Below are 20,140 nucleotides of genomic sequence, written 5' to 3'. Positions count from 1 at the left end.
AAACTTCTCCAAAGCTAACTTTGGGCTCCTAAAAACAGAGGTGGCTAACTTCACGGCACTCATGCAAATGGTGAATAGTTGCATGACTGCTGAATCATATGCAAATGCACTGTACGAACATGTACACAAACGCATGGATCTTGCCATACCCAATAGAACCAAGACGCTGTCCTCCAAAAAAAAGGAACCCAATATGGTGTTCCCCTGCCATAAACAAACCCTACAACAGAAGGAGGAAACTGATGTGGAATAAGGTGAAGTCCCAAGACTGGAAAAACTCCCTCATCAGCCTCAACAAAAAGTTGAGATCCCTCATCAAATCCTCTAAAACTAGGTATGAAAACAGAATTGCAGCAGACAGTAAAGACAACCACAAGGCCTTCGATAGTTATGCAAAGAATCTCCACAGCAATACCCAGGTTTGCTCTGAGCTACTGCACAATGGTATCTCCTATACCGAGCCAACAGATATTGCCATTATAGTGGCCGACAGATTCATTGCCAACTTTACCCCTCCTCCCCCCAAAAGACCAATCTCAATACCAGTAGAGCCAGGCACCCAGTACTACTGCTGCACAGGTTAAAACAGCACTGTCCAAGGCCAAGAATACAGCTTCTATGGGACCTGACAATATCCCTGACTGTGTTCTACATGAACTACAGAGTGCCCTGTTCAATCACAGCCTCACCTCAGGCTTTGTCCCTACCAAATGGCGCACTGCTACAGTCATCCCGCTCCACAAAGGAGGAGCGACTATCGCCCCATTAGCCTGATGAGTCTGATATGCAAAGCTATGAAATGCATCATCATGGACCTAATGAACAAGGATATAGGGAATCTTCAAACTCTGGATCCCACACAGTTTGGTTTTGTGAAGAGTAGATCATGCCTGCTCAACTTGGTCGACTTCTTTGAGTCAGTCACCAGAGCTGTGGATGAAGGCAAGGTGGTTCATACAGCCTACCTTGATCTGGCCAAGGCCTTTGATACCATTCCCCACTCAGGAATCATAGAAAAACTCACTAAAGCTAGGCATCAACCCCTATATCACTAGGTGGGTTACAAACTGACTCACAGATTGAACCCACAGTGTGAAAGTAGCTGACTCAAAGTCAGACTGCCAACTAGTCACGAGTGGAGTCCCACAGTGTTCGGTCCTGGGTCCTCTCCTGTTTGGAATCTACTACTTTGAAGTGCAGGCCAACACGAAGGGACTCTGGCTGACAACTGATTGCAAGTTGGGAGCTATTATTAACTCCCCAAGTGATGTTGACATCCTACAGAATGGCCTCACTGAGTCCAACGACTGGTGTCAGAACCATGGCCTTAAGTTCAGTACCCAAAATTGTGTCGTTATCCCCTTTGGGAAAAACCCAGTTCCCGTGGATTACCACATTGATGGCAGTCCACTGAACGCAGAAGGCATTATAAGAGATTTGGGAACACAGGTTGACAGCAACCTCTCTTTTGATCACCACAGTGCCACTGTGATCAGAAAGTCCTTCTATGTGGCACATCTCATTACTAAGGGTTTTGCATCCAGGAAGAAAGAGGTCATTGTCTCCCTCTACTCTTCCCTCATTAGGCCAATCATTGAGTACAATGCCACATTTGGCATGTACCTCACTAGACCTCTGCAACAACTGAAGAGGCCACAAAAGTACCTCACAAAGAGGATCCTAGGCCTTAAACAATTGTCCTGTATGGACAGACACAAAAAACTCAAACTATTCTCTGTCTCATATCGCCTACTTAGAGGCAATCTCTGCTTGACTTACAAAGCCATGTCTGACCCAGCTCTGTTAGAAATGCTACAGCTAAAGAAATCCCAATCCCTCCACACCACATGCTCCAGAGACCTCAAACTCATTACCACAATCAACAGAACGTACTGGAGGGACAGGTTCATAACCCAGAAGACTGCCCATGTGCTATGGAATAAAATTCCCATACATATCAAGCAGAGCACCTCGCTGACCCTCTTCAAGAGTAATTTTGATGAGTGGATGGGAAATAGAAAATTCACTCCGGGGATTACTCCAGTGGCTCTTCTCGACAGAAACACTGGGAACTAAGGTCAGGTGGCAAGATGCCAGGGTAATCCTATGGCTAGGCTTGTAAATGCCCCAGGGCATTAGCCTAGTACACACCTATGAACCTATAACCTTCTTCATGTGATAGTAGTGCCTTAGTTACTGAACTCATGAAATAATGTTATGTGCTGAAGGACACTAATGTTAGACTGTTACTTGCTTGGTTGTTTAGAGTGAGTTACAGTTTTTGAAATTGACACTTTTAAAGTAACCACCATAGTTGGCTGGCCTAACCTAGTCTAATCCATTCTATGAGATGGAAGATGACTGTTGTCATCTACAGTGGATATAAAACGTTTACACACCCCTTTTTAAAATGCCAGGTTTTTGTGATATAAAAATAATGAGACCACAATAAATCATTTCAAAACTTTTCCCACCTTTAATGTGACCTATAACCTGTACAATTCAATTGAAAAACAAACAACTCTGTTAGGGAAAAAATATTAAAAAAAAAAAAAGAACCTACAGTACGCTGGTTGCATAAGTCTGCACAGCCTTAAAATAATACTTTGTTGTGTGTGCACACGCTTAAACATACTTTGTTGAAGCACCTTTTGATTTAATTACATCATTCAGTCTTATTGGGTACACACCTGTCATCCATTGAAGAGACTCTGATTAACCCCAAATAAAGTTCAGCTGTCCTAGTAGGATTTTCCTGACATTTACTCAGTTGCCTGCTACAGCAAAAGCCATGGTTCGCAGAGAGCTTACAAAGCATCAAAGGGATCTAATTGTTGAAAGGTATCAGTCAGGAGAAGGGTACAAAAATATCCATAGCATTGGATATACCATGGAACACAGTGAAGACAGTCATGTAAAAGTGGAGAAAATATGGGACAACAGTGACATTGCAAAGAACTAGACATCCATCCAAAATTGGTGAAAAGACGAGATGAAAACTGGTTAAGGAGGCTGCCAAGAGACCTACAGCAACACTGAAGGAGTTGCAGGAATTTCTGACAAGTACTGGTTGTGTACTACCTTTGACATCAATATCCCATATTCTCCATATGTCTGGACTATGGCGTAGGGTTGCAAGATGGAAGCCTTTTCTTATACAGAAAAACATCCAGACCTAGCTAAAATTTGCAAAACAATATATCAAGTCTCCCAGAAATGTGTGGGAAAATGTGTTATGGCCTGATGAGACCAAAGATGAACTTTTTAGCCACAATTCCAAAAGGTACATTTGGCACAAAAACAACACTTTGCATCACCAAAAGAACACCATCCCCATGGTGAAGCATGGTAGTGGCAGTATCATGCTTTGGGGTTGGTTTTCTTTAGCTGGAACCGGGCCTTTAGTCAAGGTGGAGGGAATTATGAACAGTTCCAAATACCATTCACTTTTGGCCAGAAACCTTCAGGTGTCTGCTAGAAAACTGAAGATGAAGAGGAATTTCACCTTTCGACACGACAGTGACCCCCAAGCATACATCCAAATCAACAAAAGAATGGCTTCATCAGCCAGAAGAAAATTAAAGTTTTGGAATGGCCCAGCCAGAGCCCAGACCTAAATCCAATAGCAAATCTGTGGGGTGACCCGAAGAGAGCTCTGCACAAGAGATGCCTTCACAATCTGACAGATTTGGAGCGCTTTTGAAAGGAAGAGTGGGTAAATATTGCCAAGTCAGGATGTGCCATGCTGATAGACTCCTACCCAAGAAGACTGAATGTTGTAATTAAAGCAAAAGATGCTTCAACAAAGTATTAGTTTAAGGGTGTGCACACTTATGCAAACAGAGTATTGTATGTTTTTTTTTATTTTTTTATACCCCCCCCCCCCCAAACAGATTTATTTGTTTTTCAATTGAATTGTCCAGGTTATAGGTCACATTAAAGGTGGGAAAAGTTTTGAAATTATTTATTGTGGTCTCATTTTTTTTATATCACAAAAACCTGGCATTTTAACAGGGGTGTGTACACTTTTTATAGCCACTGTATTATCCAAATGCAAGCTCATCGGGCTTGCCTTCAGAATCAGTAGTGCTGCGTACTACCCAGCGCTGCACCAAATGATCAAGCATCATGGATGTTAGTAGGTCTTTGGGGTTTGTGACTAGTAGATGTTGGGGGAAAACTCTGTGGACTCTTACAGGCTTTTCTGTTTGCCAGGTATTATATTGTCTATGTTTGTTAATTTTTGAAGCTGATAACCGGTTTTGGAATTGGCTTACCACCTATCTGTTAAGTAGTATTGACGTCTTTACAGTGTATTTTATCAAGATATTTGTTTTATCTTGTATCCAGGACCAGCTGTTTGCCTTGGGCAGATGTGTTCTTCCTTGATTACCTGCTGGCACTTTCCATGGCAGCAGGAGACTTTGTGATTTTCAAATGCATAAAGCTTGTACTTATCACTCTGGGATTGGTGACAGTAGGGTCCAAGTATGGTCCTATACCATTATTGTAAGGTTTCTGCTGTGAGGTGAAATATGGTGCAGGTAGAAACTATGCTGCCCTATCCCATACATACCTGTTCATCTGGGATAGGTAGGTGAGACCTGTACTCCTGGAGTACTGTTCTTCAGTGTCAGGTGTCTCAAGAACAATCTTAGAATTCTTCCTCTCTTGCTGTGTAGTACCAGCCTGATGTTCATCACAGAAACTTAAAATGGGCCAGTCTTTTGTGCAGTATTTTATTACAAATAACAAAAGATAATTGCTTTTGGCTGTACACTTCTACTACCGAGACTCTTCAGAATAGGTTTTAAAATTGCAGTATGCTATATTTAAAATAGCTGTGACACAGAAAATTACATAGAGGTTTAGTTATACAAAACGTGCAGTGGCATGTAGGCTTATTGGTTAAGTCTTACTTAGTTTATATGTAAAATGGTTGAATGACGTACATTATTACAAAGAGGTTCAGTTGTATGAAGTTGCAGAGGCATATGGGCTTATTCACTCAAGTCTGATTTGATTTAAATATTCAGAACTTTTAACATGTAATCTAATGTTGTTAATCTTCTTTCCATTCATCACTGATGGGTTCGGTTCTGAGCCCTTGGAACCAAATCGGCCTATTACCAAGCTCGTGTTAGCCAAAAAAACTCTCGAGCTAAGTCTCTACCCAGAACGCCCTTCTCCGTGTTACCTCAGATCTTGTTTGCCACATAGCCGTAAAGCCGTGTTTCAGCTGAGCTGTCGTCTAAGTGAAACCTTTTTGATATTTGTGTAAAAATTTTGGGATATCTTCATATTTTATTAAGCGATTAGTATTTTTAGTGTCATTTCTTCTGTCTAACCTTGTTCTTTCCCCTCTACCCGTTGTTACCATTGGTAAACTTTCAAGTGCCATTGTTGGTACAGCCTTTCCTCCCTTACCCTTGTGGTATTTCTTCAATACCATAGTTGGTATTGTTTCTCCTGTTTAACCTGCTAGCTTTAACCTTTATTCAGGTGTTTCCCTTTTTTTCTCTACATACCAGTGTATTGTTACATTTGCGATTTTTTTTGAACAGAGTTAACTTCATTATACTTGGATTATGCAGTTGACCTGTGGTGTTTTCTTCCAAGATGTCATATAAGAAGGGTACTTCAGGTTTTAAGCATTTTAGTTCTTGTAAGGGCAAGTTACCAAACAGTGATTCTCATGATGACTGTGTATACTGTTTGGGAGTGCCCCACCTTTCGGTGCAGCCTCCATGTGACATTTGTCAGAGTTTCAGCCAATGCACTCTTAATAAGCGCAAAAATAAACTCATTCTGAAAGGGTTACTCACGTCTCCCTTCTCAGAGGCCATTTCTGTGATGGAGGTCTCAACCCCTCCTTCTAAGCACAAAAAGAGATCCCACTCTGTTCCTTCTTCACCATCAGGTGATCAGAGCAAGCCTGGGAAATCAAAGGTCCCTAAGTTATTGTCGGAGCATAAATCTCGTCTATTCTGCTCCGTCTTCTTTGGCTCTGACCATCTCATAACCTTCGATACTGATGCCTGTTTTGGCACCGGCCCTGCCTCCTGCACCGATCGTAGACCTTACTATGTCTATTTTGACTTCGGCACCTATGGCCTCTTCAGCTCAGGGCACACCTTCGACTATGCCATTAATTTACATTTTGGAACCGACCATTTCGGCTCCGAGACTTAGGCGCCGGCAGACCTTGCACCACGGACCCGATACTCCCTCTCCGTAGACCCGTTTCTGCGCCAAGCATATATAGCCCATTCCTTGAACTCTTCGTCTGGAGTATCCACTAGATCCACCAAGAGCCTTTTGGAACACGACGTGGTGCGTCTTGTTGACCAGCTGTTAGCCAGGGTGTTTCCCTCACTTTCTAAGACCCATCCACCTGCAGGACTTGGGTTGCCTCATCCACGGACTCCATCTTACACTCCTCCTTCGACCATCTCAGTTCCGCAGCCTTCTGTTCCGACATCCTTCTTGGAACCCATCATCTCGGCACCAACGGTGCATCTCACTCCAGCTCCGAGTTTGTCCCTTTGGTCTTTGGTTCACGCTGAACTGGTCCTTCCTCAATCTGGGGATTGGGGGACAGGCGCATCGGCCCCGGGTATGGAGCAGCTTCTCTCCTCGGTTCCATCCTCGGCGCTAATGGCCGCTTCTGCGCCAATTCTGCTTGAGGCTCCATCCATGGGGACGAATTCGTCGGAGCGGGGTGTGACCCCGGTTCCGAGGTTGTCATTCACGGTTCCGGGTTCCCATCCCTCTTTGGGCGGGCCTGCCTTCCACGCGATGGAGAGGCCTCTTACTTCTGTCAGCATTCCTTTCACCCCCTTAGCTACAGCTGTCACAGACCCCCCCTTGGGACACTGGGCAGAGAAGCCGCAGGACACCCCCTGTTCAGGGTACCCACTCTTCCAAGTCCTCCTCAGAGACTTCCACTGAGGAGTCCCCTCGAAAGAAGACGTGCAAGAGGAAGCACATGGACTTACCCGAGGAGTCTTTAACAGAAGACACAGATTACGATGATGGTGAAGGGTCCACATGGTCACCTCCTGATGATGTCTCCTTCGAGACATCCTGGAGATGTTAAAGCAGAGAGGTGACTGGAAGCCCTCCAACTCTTCATCTGAGTAGTCTGTTTCCCTGCAGGCTTTACGTGCCCGGCCGTCTACCTCTTGGGTGACCCTGCCTGCCAACAAGCTTATCCAGCTGGTCGTGCAGCACGCTTGGAAGAACCCTGATTCTATTGAGGTGATCCCTCAGAGACCAACCAAAATTCTTTCCCCTCCCGAGGAGAGCCCGCATTGGCCCAAAGGGTTGCCAGTTGATGCTATGGTGGTGGCAGCAGCCACGAAAAAGGACTTAGCTGAGGAAAGTCCTGCTGTCCACCCACCCAACAGGGAGTCCTGGGCAGTGGACAGACTTGGGAAGCGTGTTTTTGCATGAGGGACCTTTGCTATATGGTCCCTGAATTATTTGGCACATTTTAAGAGGATCCAGAGGGACTTGATCTCTGAACTCTCTGGGACACTCGCAGGGCAGTTGTCTGACGAGGTCAGGGACAAAGTGGCCTCGCAGCTCGCAACCCTGGAATCAATATCCAACTCGTCTATGAGGTTGCTGTCACACGCGACCGAAGGGGCGGCTAGAGCAGCGGGTTCGGGCATTGATGTCCTTCAAGGATGCATCTGCAGTCCTTACAAATGGGTTGTCCTGTCGTCAGGCAGCCCTTCGGTCGGCCGGATTCCAAAGTCTGGGTCTGGCTTCGGCTGGTGTCGCACTTCACCCGACGTCATTGCGGCAGTTCTTCGGGTATAAAGGCATCAGCCAATGCCATTTTCCTCAGTCTTTCTTGCCGCGTGGCGCCCGAAGCAGAAGCTGTTCGCAAGTGCCGGTCAGTCAGATCCAGAGATTACTACTACCGAATATTACTTCGAAGACTTCTAAAAAGCTAAGTACCCCGTTGGGGACTCTTTCTTGCCTCAGCCGATGTCAGAGAAAGTGAATAACTGTTTATCTTGTGGGAAATAAATACCTCATAAAGATTTCCACTCCTACTGCATACATTGTTTAGGCCCAGACCACGACGTAGCAGCTTGTCTAGCCTGTGCTTCTTTTAACCGACGGACGCTTAGACGTCGGTCAGAGTTTGCTGAACAGATTTTCGGCTCCGATTTTGCCTATATTATGCCGTCGGATCCTCCGACAACGCAAATTACCAAAAAACGCAAAGAAAAGGACCGACACTCGCGGTCCACGGTTTCGGCCGAAACCGCGGTTAAGCAAACTGCGAGTGTCTCGGTTTCGGCCAAAACCGAGCAAGCGGTTCTTTCTTCAGCCGAAACCATGCCTTCTACCGAGGCCTCTTCTAACCTGGTAGAATCGGCTTCTGAAATCCAACCTTCTGTTGCGGTTTCACAGGAATTATCAGACACCATTCCCCTGGATATTTCAACCCCTGCACGTGGAGCTGCTAGGCCTCCTGCAGCAATGTCTATTAAGGCCTTTGCCAGGGCTAAAGCAGCCAAAGCATCAAAAACGGTGCTTGCCAAACCCCCCTCTCACAGGCCCAGCACCAGCTCCCATATGCTTTCTTTGGCTGAGGATCTCTTCTCTTTAATTTGTGGATCCCAGCCTCATCCAGACAGGGCCTCTCTCCCTCCCCCAGAAAAGAGGCCTAGAGCAGAGCCCCCTGAGCCAGTATCCACAGATGATTCCTCTGATGACTCAGAACATACAGACCCTCCTGAGGCTCCTTATTCTCCTTACGAAGACTCTGATGCTGAAGAGTCCATCCCCTCAGCCTCTCCGCCTGAGGAATTTTCCTTTGGGGAAACCTTGCATGCTATGAGGGAACAATTTCAGTGGCAGGGCCAAGATTTCTCAGACTCCAGAAAAAGGCTTAGGACCTTTCTACATTTGCCACAACATAGGCCTTTAGCTATACCTCCAGTTCTTTCTGTTGTAGATGATGCATTTAATGATGCTTGCACTGCTCCTGATTCATTACCTCCGGCTCCTGCTAAGCCCGATAGGTTCTACAGGGTCCCGGACACTCATCACCACTTATACAAGGCTCCTTTTGCAGATCCAGAGACTATCTCCCACGGCCCTAAAGCTGTAGCAGCTACTTCTACTAAAAACCCCCTCCCCTCTGAAAGGGAATCCAGGTCCTTAGAGAGATGGGGTAAAAAAGTTTACACCTCTGCTACTTTGTCAGCTAGGGCTTTGAACTGCCAATTTCATATGATTCAATATCAAGAGTTTATGCTTGACCAGTTAACTAAAAAGCTGTCCTCTGAAGAATCTTTAAATAAAAGGTATGTTCAAGAAATGGTACATAACATACAGCAGGTTAGTAACCATTCTTTAAAATGTGGCTATGATGCACTGGAGGCTTCCTTTAGATCAGCCATGACTGGCACAGTTATCAGGAGGCATGCATGGTTGAAAGAACAGGCATTACCAGACCATGTCAAATCAAAGCTTTTGGATGCACCCATGGACAAGGTCAATTTATTTGGTTCCCCTGCACAGCAGGTACTAAAAAAGATGGAAGAGAAGGCAAAATCTGTACAAACAGTGAAAGATTTCTTACAGGTTCAACCTCCAAGGTTTAGCAGGAACTGGCCCTCCAAGAATTGGTCCTTTCCAGACTCTCTAAGACACAAAGAGGCAGGAATAGGCGCTCTAGAGGCAGAAACCAATCCAGGGGTGCCTACAGGGGACGCCAGTGGCAAGGTAACAACCAGCGAGGCACGGATGCAGCCACCACCACTACAACAACTCAATCACAGTGACTTGGCGGTGGCACCGCCTACCAGGGAACAACTAGAAGCACCCTTAGGCGGAAAGCTAACCTTATTTTCAAAGAACTGGCATTGCATCACAAGAGAAAAATGGATTTTGCAAACTATAGACCAAGGTTACAGGTTCCATTTCCATACTCTACCAGGAAAGAGAGGAATGCCAAACCTACCACCTACTCAAAGGACAGAAGCTCTAAAGCAAATATCTCAATTATTAAGAATGAGAGCTGTGGAAAAGGTACCATCTATGGAGCAAGGAAAGGATTTTACTCCAGACTCTTCCTGGTACCAAGAAAAGAAAACAAATGGAGGCCTATTCTAGACCTGTCCGCTTTAAACACATTCCTCATTGTTCCAAAATTCAAAATGCTGACCCTACAGCAGCTTCTTCCCATGCTGGGCAAGGAGTCTTGGCTGGTAATTCTAGATCTCAAGGAGGCATACCTGCACGTCCCCATACGACCAATTTGCAGAAGATACCTCAGATTTCTTGCAGGATCAGAGCATTATCAATTCTCAGCATTGCCCTTTGGCTTATCTACTGCGCCCAGAGTGTTCACGAAATGCCTGGCATCAGTAATCACTCATTGCAGACTTCAGGGGATTCAAATTTATCCCTACCTGGACGACTGCCTGATACAAGCGGACAACAAAAGCAAGCTAACAGAAGACTTACAAAGAGTCATTTACCTGCTGCAAGCCCTGGGATATACAGTCAATATAAAAAAGTCAAGGCTGATTCCATCCCAAAGAATAACCTTTCTGGGTGCAGAACTGGACACATCAAAACAAATGGCATTCCTAACTGCAGAAAAGAAAGAGCAACTACCTCTCTATTTCTTGGCATTAACAAATCAGAACCATCTAACTGCAAGAAAAGTGCTACAAGCTCTAGGCTTCATGGCATCCTGCATAATACTGGTCCCTCATGCCAGCCTGCATATGAGAAAGCTACAGTGGTACCTAAAGAATTTGTGGTCCCAACACAAGCACAGCCTAGAAACCAAAATTCCAATAATCCCATGCCTGAAACAAGAGTTCCTATGGTGGGCTCAGGCCTGTCAATCAAACACAGGATTGCCCTTCTGCAACAGTCAACCAAGACAAACCATCACGACAGATGCCTCAGACCTCGGTTGGGGGGCACACATGCTGGGCAAGTGCATTCAAGGCCTATGGACTCAAGACCAGCTGCACCTGCACATAAATCTAAAGGAAATGATGGCAGTAAAATTGGCAATCCAGTCATTCAGACCTTTTCTCCAAGAAGGTCAGTTGATGATAAGGACAGACAACACCACAGTTATGTGGTACATCAACAAACAGGGAGGCACACATTCATATCCTCTATGCCGGCTGGCACTGGACCTATGGGATGTGGCTCTGAGCTACAACATTCAGTTACAAGCAATTTTTGTACCGGGGAAGGAAAACATTCTAGCAGACATACTAAGCAGAACTACCACAGATGCCCACGAATGGATGCTGCATCCGGACATCTTCAAAGCCATCACAAGAGAATGGGGATTACCACAAATAGACTTGTTTGCATCCCCATTCAATCACCAGCTAAAGAAATTCTGCACAAGGACATACCACCCACTTGCTTGGAAGGTGGACTCCCTATCTTTCAGTTGGAAAAACCTGACAGCATACGCATTCCCACCACTTCCTTTGATGCACAAGGTGCTTCTGAAGATCAAAGAGGAACGTCCGAAGATCATTCTGATAGCTCCAGACTGGCCAAGACAACATTGGTATCCATTGCTGAGGAGCATGTCTCGGGAACAAATATGGACACTCCCCCTGATCCCATTGCTGTTAACACAAAACAACTACAACATCCTGCATCCAAACCTGAAGACTCTGCAGTTAACTGCCTGGAACATTACATAACAGCAATTAACCCAAATTTATCCCAAAGGGTTAAAGACATAATCCTGGAGGCTCGTAGACCTTCAACAAGAAAGAATTATGCAGCAAAATGGAAAAGATATCTCATTTGGAGTACTGCAAAGGGGCAAGATGTGACACTGGTGAACATAGCCAACATCCTGGAGTACTTGGCAGAGCTCTTCCATACAGGCCTGTCCTATTCTTCCATCAAGATACATGCATCAGCTATTTCAGCAGAATACAGCTTGGATCCTCCTGTTTTCTCTCATCCTCTGCTCAGACAGTTTCTGAGAGGAATTAAAAATGTGAAACCTCCCAGGAAACCTCCATTGCCAGCATGGGACTTGAACTTTGTACTAGAAAAATTTACTCTTCCCCCTTTCGAACCAGCAGCAACAGCAGAATTACAATACTTATCCTGGAAGACTGCTTTCCTGCTGGCAATAACTTCAGCAAGAAGGGTCTCTGAACTACAGGCATTAATGGCAGTGCAACCCTTCCTGATCTTCCATCAAGATAGAGTTTCCATGAGAACAAATCCTACATTTATGCCTAAGGTGGTATCCAGAGTCTCTCTAAATCAGGCTATCCACCTACCTACATTCTTCCCCAACCCACAGAACAGGGGAGAAAGACTCTTGCATACCTTGGATGTAGATAGACAATTACGCTACTACCTGGACAGGACAAAAACCAATAGAAAAACTGACCAGCTTCTGGTAGCATATGCAACAGGAAAGGAAGGAAAACCAATTTCAAAACAGACAATCTCCAAATGGATAGGAAATTGCATTAGATTTTGTTACTCCTACCATGGAAAGAAAACCCCAGAGAACATCAGGCCTCACTCCACAAGGGCTACAGCCACTACCACAGCTTTCTTACGAGGAGTGGCTACCAAGGACATTATAGAGGCTTCTACTTGGACCTCCGTGCATACATTTGCCAAGCATTACAATTTACCTCTATACTCTAGATCCAGAGCAGGTTTTGCCACTGCTGTTTTGCAAGGGATCCTAACTACACCATAATCTCTACTCTTTTCCTACTCCCCTAGTTTAGCTATGGTATTCTACCCATTTGTAAGGACTGCAGATGCATCCTTGAAGGACATAGTACAGTTTTGTACCTACCATAAATGTAGATGTCCGATAGGAATGCATCTGCAGTCAGGATTACCCATCCACCTTCCCCTCTGAGGTACTCCTAGGGTATTTGCCAACCTTCAGCTAGCTTGGGGGGGATCTATTATGGTGTATTTGTTTGTATATATGTACATACATGCTTATTTTATGTGTTTGCTCTCTACTATTTGGAAACTTTGGCATTTATCCAAATTTAGCCATCCAAGAGAGCACCTGGCATCTGGGGCAAGAAACACTGAGGAAAATGGCGTCGGCTGATGCCTTTATACCCGAAGAACTGCCGCAATGACGTCGGGTGAAGTGCGACACCAGCCGAAGCCAGACCCAGACTTTGGAATCCGGCCGACCGAAGGGCTGCCTGACGACAGGACAACCCATTTGTAAGGACTGCAGATGCATTCCTATCGGACATCTACATTTATGGTAGGTACAAAACTGTACTTTATGAGGCATCACGCCTGGATGTGCATTTGTGACCTCGTGGATCCCTTCAAGTCTTCCTTTCTGAATGCTCCCATCGAAGCTTCGTCCCTTTTTGGCTCCAAAGTGAAGAACACGCGAGCCAGGTGTGAGCAAGATGTAAAAACCCTGTCTGCCGTAGGCCTACGGTTTTCCATCTCTCAAAGTACGTTCTCCAGGAATCAGAGGAGTGGGAAAATGTGGCATAAGAAATCTCAGGGTCCTTTCCATGCCTCGCATTGTGATGATACTCCCAGAGGCAGAGGGGGTAACAATTCTGGAAGACAGCCCTGTAGAGGCAGAGGGGGTCCTCGTAACGAAGGCTCCAGGGACTCTTTCTCTGGACAGCCTTATAAGCGCTTCTGAGGAGCGGCCCGATTGCTTACCTCTGGAAGCAGTCGGGGGTCGTTTCTCTCTGCACCAAGCTACCTGGCAGTCTACCACCACCGATGGTTGGGAGCAGAACATTGTCACCAGAGGTTACACCATTACTCTTTCTTGTCCGCCAAAATTTCCAAGAAAACTTCCCAACGTTCTGCCCAGTCAAAGGGAAGAAGCAGCTTCAGAGATTATAAAGCTGTCTCAAAAAAGAGTCATTCAACCAGTCCCACCAGACCAGCACCAATCTGGATTTTACTCAAGATTCTTTTTGGTGCCAGAAAAGACAGGGGACTGAACACCCATTTTCTCAGCAGTTGTAACAAGTCTGTCACCCAAACCAAATTCCAGATGGTCACGGTTCAGTCCATTCTTCCCTTTTTAAGAGAAGGTGATTGGATGTGCTCTATAGATCTCCAGGATGTGTATTACCACATCAAGATGGACAAACGCTCTAGGAGTCTGCTTCGCTTCCGGCTAGGAGCCAGTCATTACCAATTCCGTGCCCTGGCGGTCAGTCTCTCTGCAGCCCCAGAGTGTTCAGGAAATGCATGGCAGTGGTAACAGCTCACTTGAGACTAAAAGGATTCCGGGTGCTTCCATATCTGGACGAATGGATCCTTACTGCCCCCAGCAAGCATCTTCTGGTAACAGCACTGCACTGTAGTCTCTCTCTGCCAAAGTTGTTGGGAATAGCGATACACTGGGAGAATTCAAACCTTATCCCTACACAAGTAAAGTTCACTGAAGCAGTGTTCAGTACTCAGTCCTGTCTGGTATCACTTCCAATTCACAGACTCCATCGATTGAGGCTTCAGCTCTGGGTGCTACCATCTCAAACAACAGTCTCTGCAAGGGAAGTTCTTTAGGCCCTAGGTTCTATGGCTGTGTCAACTCGAATAGTGCCTCTAGCAAAGCTACATATGCGGATTCTGCAATGGCTCCTTCTTTGTCAATGGTTCCCAAACTATCACCCCCTTGATTACCAGATTTGAATAACCAACTCCTGCAAACAGGACCTGCTTTGGTGGATGAGGCCAGATGTAGATCTTTGGAGTCGCCCATTTCAACCTCCTCAGCCCACAGCCATTGTGACCACGGATGCTTCCCTGATTGGGTGAGGGGGGCCATTTCCATGGAAAGACTGTCCAAGGCACATGGTCCACCTGCATATTAATGTTCTTGAACTGAGAGCCGTGCTGTTAGTGTTGCAGGCCTTCCATTCGGATCTCCCTTCTGGGACAATTGCAGTTCAATTAGACAATATGTCAGTGGTCTGGTACATCAACAAGCAAGGAGGAACTAAGTCCTAACCCCTATATCAAGAAGCCATGAGAATTTTACAGTGGGCGATAGCTTCCAACCGCTTTCTGATAGCAACACATATTCTGAGGAGCTCCAGCGTGATTGCGGACAAACTGAGCAGATGCATCCTCATGCCCCACGAGGGGTCCCTCAACCCCGAGGTGGCATCTGTAATCTTCAGCCACTGGGGCCAGCCTTGCTGCAATCTTTTTTGCTCCCCCATCAAACACCAAGTGCAGCAGCTATTTTGCCCTACTTCCCCCAGAGGGGGAGTCACGAAGGACGCTCTGATCCACGATTGGCCCACAGGACTTATTTACGCTTATCCTCCCATCCCTCTGATCCCACAATTTCTAAAGAAAACTCTTCGGTTGAGATGCAAGGTGATTCTCATAGCCCCATTCTGGCCTCGACAAGTTTGATTCCCCTTCCTTCGGCCTCACCTAGTATACCCGCCATGGATTCTGGATCCTCTACCAGATCTGATTACTCACCCCCAAGGGTCGATTCACCCAAATTTATCCAGTCTCAAGCTGACAGCTTGGTTTCTCCACTTCCAATCATCACCAGGCAAGCTAATCTCTCCTCGCCTGTTTGAGACATCATTCTGGCCTCTCACAAACCATCCACCAGAAGACTATATCAGGATAAATGGAAAAGGTTCTCCATTTGGTCCAAGGATAACATGCTAGACCCATATTCGGCTCCAGTTACTGCAGTGCTTCAATACTTGGTTAAGTTTTTTGATAATGGAGCCTCTGCCTCTATGGTATGAGTGCATCTAGTGGCAATTTCCAGATTCCACAATGGTATAGCTGGCACCCCTCTTATCTCCTTACGCTTTTGCAAGGCCTTCCTCAAGGGGACATTCTCATATCAAGCCTCCTCTCAGACAGCCTGTGGAGCCATGGAACCTCACTCTAATCCTTAAGTCTTTGACTCAAAAACCCTTTGAACCTGCTGCTAAGTTGACCTAAAGTTTTTGTCTTTGAAATCTTTGTTGCTGGTAGCCATTAGCTCTGCCAGAAGTGTCTCTGAGCTGCAGGCATTGTGTATCAAGAGGCCCTATCTGGTCTTTCATAAAGACAGTGTCACTTCAGACGAATCCATCCATCCTTCCCAAAGTTGTTTCTGAATTCTGCATTAACCAGACCATTGATCTACCAGTGTTTTTTCTGAATTTTGCCAATAGAGGAGTGTATTGCATCACTCCTTAGACGTACATAGACAATTCAGATTTAACCTGCCAGGACCAACCCTATCCGTAAATCTGAACAGCTTTTCATCTTTTTTTCTGGGCCCAAAATGGGAGAGGCTGTTTCCAAGGTTACATTATCAAGATGCTAAGGTACTGCATACATTTCATCTATTCCCTCCATAACGAACCTATGCCAAAAGTTAAAGCTCACTTCACTAGATCTATGGCAACATCTACAGCATTCCATTCCAGGGCTTCCATGGATGACATCTGCGCAGCAGCTACTTGGGCTAAGCCTCATACCTTTATCAATCATTACAAATTGGACCTGGTCTCCAGAGGGAGAGCTGCCTTCGGCTCAATAGTACTCAGGAAAGTTCTTCCATAAGGGCCACCCATGGACCTCAAGGTAGCTTCGGATTCTGTCCCATCAGTGATGAATGGAAATAAGATTAACATCAGATAAAGAAGTTATGTCTTACCATAATGTTCCATCTATGTTTTTCATCTTCTTTCATTCATCACTTCCCATCTTCCTTCCCCCTCCAAAGGCTTCTGGGGGATGCTTTGGGTCTAAGTGGTGCCCTAGGGTACTTGCACAAAAGTGGCCTCGGCTTTACTTCCTTTTCTTAGCAAACTCGATCTGAGGTAACAGGGAGAAGGGCATTCTGGGTAGAGACTTAGCTCGAGAGTTTCTTTGGCTGGCGCGAGCTTGGTAGTAGGCCGACTCGGTTCCGAGGGCTCGGAACTGAACCCATCGGTGATGAATGAAAGAAGATGAACAACACAGATGGAACGTTATAGTAAGACATAACTTCTTTTTTATATTCATTTTTTTTTTTTAATTTCTAAACCTAGGATTGATACTATTTTGTTACTTCCCCATATTTCATCTTACAGTTTCTGCGGGCTGTTGTAAGTCAGCCTAATTAACAATGTATTTTGGTAATACTACAGAACACTCCCTCTCATCTCAGTGATTTCTGTTAAAATCCAGTTTATTAGACTAAGTTTACTGTAAATGAGTGTGTATTTATTCAAGAGGTGCTGTGTTTAATTTGTTTACAGAGGATATGATAGAGTTTATATAGAATATTGCCATCAATATCGTTGAACACAGGAACACTCACTACTCAGCTGCTCTGTAAAGTAAGGAAGCAGTGATACAAGGGACCGATGCTGCAGCTCATGAATTTAGCAAAGCATTTGGACTGGTCTGCTCAGTTGGTTCAAATGATGATAAAGGAGTTGTTTAAAGTAACTGGTGGATTCTGCAAGGCAATCTTGAAGCAGTTTTTTTGTTAGGTTAGAGGTCTAAGTTTGTTGTCAGGAAGGCTCACAATTTAAAGATTGGTATCCTTGAAAAGGGAATAAATCCTGTGGTTAACATTTGAAACAAGGACAGAGTAGTTTATCTTATATTTTGTAGCTACTGCATGTTTATTGATATTATTCTTTATTTGTATTGGAGTTATTTGATGTTCAGGATCTCTGTAAACACAGTTGAGGTGATGGTTAACACTGTACATTACAGCTTCTGTTTGTGTAAAACCATGTGGAAGCTGTCACAGCATATATATGTATGTGTGTGTGTGTGTGTATAAATATATGTATAAAAAAAAAAATATATATGTATATATATATATAGATATGGGTCTACTTCACTTGACCTAAATTTCATTTGACTGGCACCCATTTGACCGACATCCAATTGACCTAAATTTCATTTGACTTGAAACTCATTTCACCTACAGCTTACAATGCTGAATTTCAACATACTAAATCTTAAACCATAGACAAGCACACTTAAAACACCAATAACTAACCCTTTCCAGAACTTAAAATCTACTTACTAACCCTATTAACAGAAATGGGACAATGTACAACCAAACCCCCATTGTGGGGGCTGTGCCCCACACCCCCCCCTAATTATATATATTAACTCCAGGTTCGCACTACAGTGGGGAAAAGAGCATATACATCTAACTTGCCTTACAGTACTCTACATGCTGCCATTACTGCTGGGAACGCACAAAATATTCACCAAATTACTTTAGATACTTCCCATAAAAATGTAAATAGAAAACCCCACATTTAGAAACACTACTTTCTACATAATTATCAGAATTCTAACAGCACTGTAAGTTACAGTGATTCTTTTTATCACAAACAAGTCACAGATGAAGGAAAACCCACAAGTCTGTGTCTTACATGTTGGTGAAATGAGAGTCAGTCAAATGAGTTTTAGGTCGTGCACTGCCTGAAGCAGAAGCAGTTCGCAAGTGCCGGTCGGCTGACTCCTGAAATTTTCGTTTTCGAGTTTCAGAACCGAAGTCTTCAACCTAAAGCTAAGTACCCCGTTGGGGAAACTTTTTCTTGCTCCTTACCGATATCATTAAAAGTTAATAATTGTATTACTTGTGGGAAGCAAATACCTCATAAGGATTTTCATTTGCCTAGGCCCTGACCACAACGTGCCTTGCTGTCGGTTTTGTGCTAAATTTAACCAATGCACTATTAAGCGTCGGTATATTTTTCATCTAAATATTTTGGCTCAAGATTTAACTGTCCAGAAATGTCATCAGTTAGCAATCTGACTACCGGAATTCACAAAAAACGCAAAGAAAAAGACAGAGACAGACCGTTGAGGTTCAAAACCGATGACAAAGCTTCTCCTAAGCCAGTCGCCGGTTCGCCAGTAGTCAGTGAGGCACTTTTGCAGCCCCTGATACCCGCTACTTTTGATTTGCAGGCCTTTACTGAGACCCATTCGGAGTCCAGTATGCCGCGAAACACCAAGTATTGAACCCACGGATGTCTCTCCCTTTGATGGGTCCAGAGCCACTGAGCAGGCACCAGCTTCTGAGGGTGTTTTCAGGCCTAAAGATTTGTATATTAAACAGACGCCATCCTCAAAAACAAGGCCAAAACTAACTTCTGTGTCTAAAAAAACTGACGCATGGGCCAACTGCTCAGGCCCCTATGCCTAACAAACAAATGATCAAAATGGCTGAGGATATAATTGCCTTGATCAGGGGTTCCCAAACCCCTCCTGCTTAGAGGCCTAGGCAAGGCACTGATTATGAATCTTCAGACCAGGTTTCTATTTCTTCTGATTTCTCTTCTGATCAGGAATTATCTATTCCACCTTATGAGGACTCTAATGCAGAATAATCCATCCCTTCTGCTTCTCCTCCTGAGGATTTTTCTTTTGGAGAAACTTTGCATACCTTAAGGGAACATTTTCAGTGGGAGAGTCAGGATTTTTCAGAATCCAAAAAGAGGCTTAGGGATTTCCTTCTTCTTCCTCAGCATAGGCCTTTGGCTGTACCTCCTGTTCTAGACATTGTTGATGATGTTTTCTCAGAATCCAGCATGGCTCCTGATTCCCTGCCTCCTGCTCCTAGTAAGCCAGACAGATATTACAGGGTTCCTGACTGCCACAAATTTCTTTTTAAAAACTCTACTGCTGACCCTGAAACTATTTTTCCAGGGTCCCAAGGGTGTTAAGGCTTGTACTGCTAAAAATCCTTCCTCTTCTGATAGAGACTCCAGGGTGCTGGATAGATGGGGTAAGAAGGTTTACACGTCTGCAACCCTGGCAATCAGGGCTTTAAACTGTCAATTTCATATGCTTAAATATCAGCAGCATGTCATGGGCTTACTTAAACAGAAAATGATGTCGATTTCTGACTGTGTGGAAAATAAAGAGTTACAGGATTTATTGCATTCAGCTGAACAAGTTGGAAAGCATACTTTGCAATGTGGTTTTGATTCCTTGGAAGCCTCTTGCAGGGCCGCTGTAACTGGATCTGTGATAAGAAGGCATGCTTGGCTCAAGGAGCAAAATCTGCCTGATCATTTTAAAGCAAAATTGTTGGATGCTCCTTTACAACAGGACAGTCTATTTGGTAATAAGGCAGAAGAAGTTTTGAAAAAGA

The 20,140-nt window shown here is 44.7% G+C and overlaps 1 protein-coding gene across 3 annotated transcripts in view; it reads left to right on the top strand.

Moving 5' to 3' along the window:
• Positions 1 to 20,140, top strand: part of REXO1 (RNA exonuclease 1 homolog) — a 1,211,359-nt gene that overhangs the window by 1,067,122 nt on the left and 124,097 nt on the right. The gene's annotated exons all lie outside the window — the stretch shown is intronic.

The sequence above is a fragment of the Protopterus annectens genome, chromosome 13.part0, assembly GCF_019279795.1.
Source record: "Protopterus annectens isolate FY-2018-M chromosome 13.part0, PAN1.0, whole genome shotgun sequence".
NCBI lineage: Eukaryota > Metazoa > Chordata > Ceratodontiformes > Protopteridae > Protopterus > Protopterus annectens.
The sequence above is the reverse complement of the archived record's forward strand: the minus strand, read 5'-3'. Positions and strand labels throughout refer to the sequence as shown.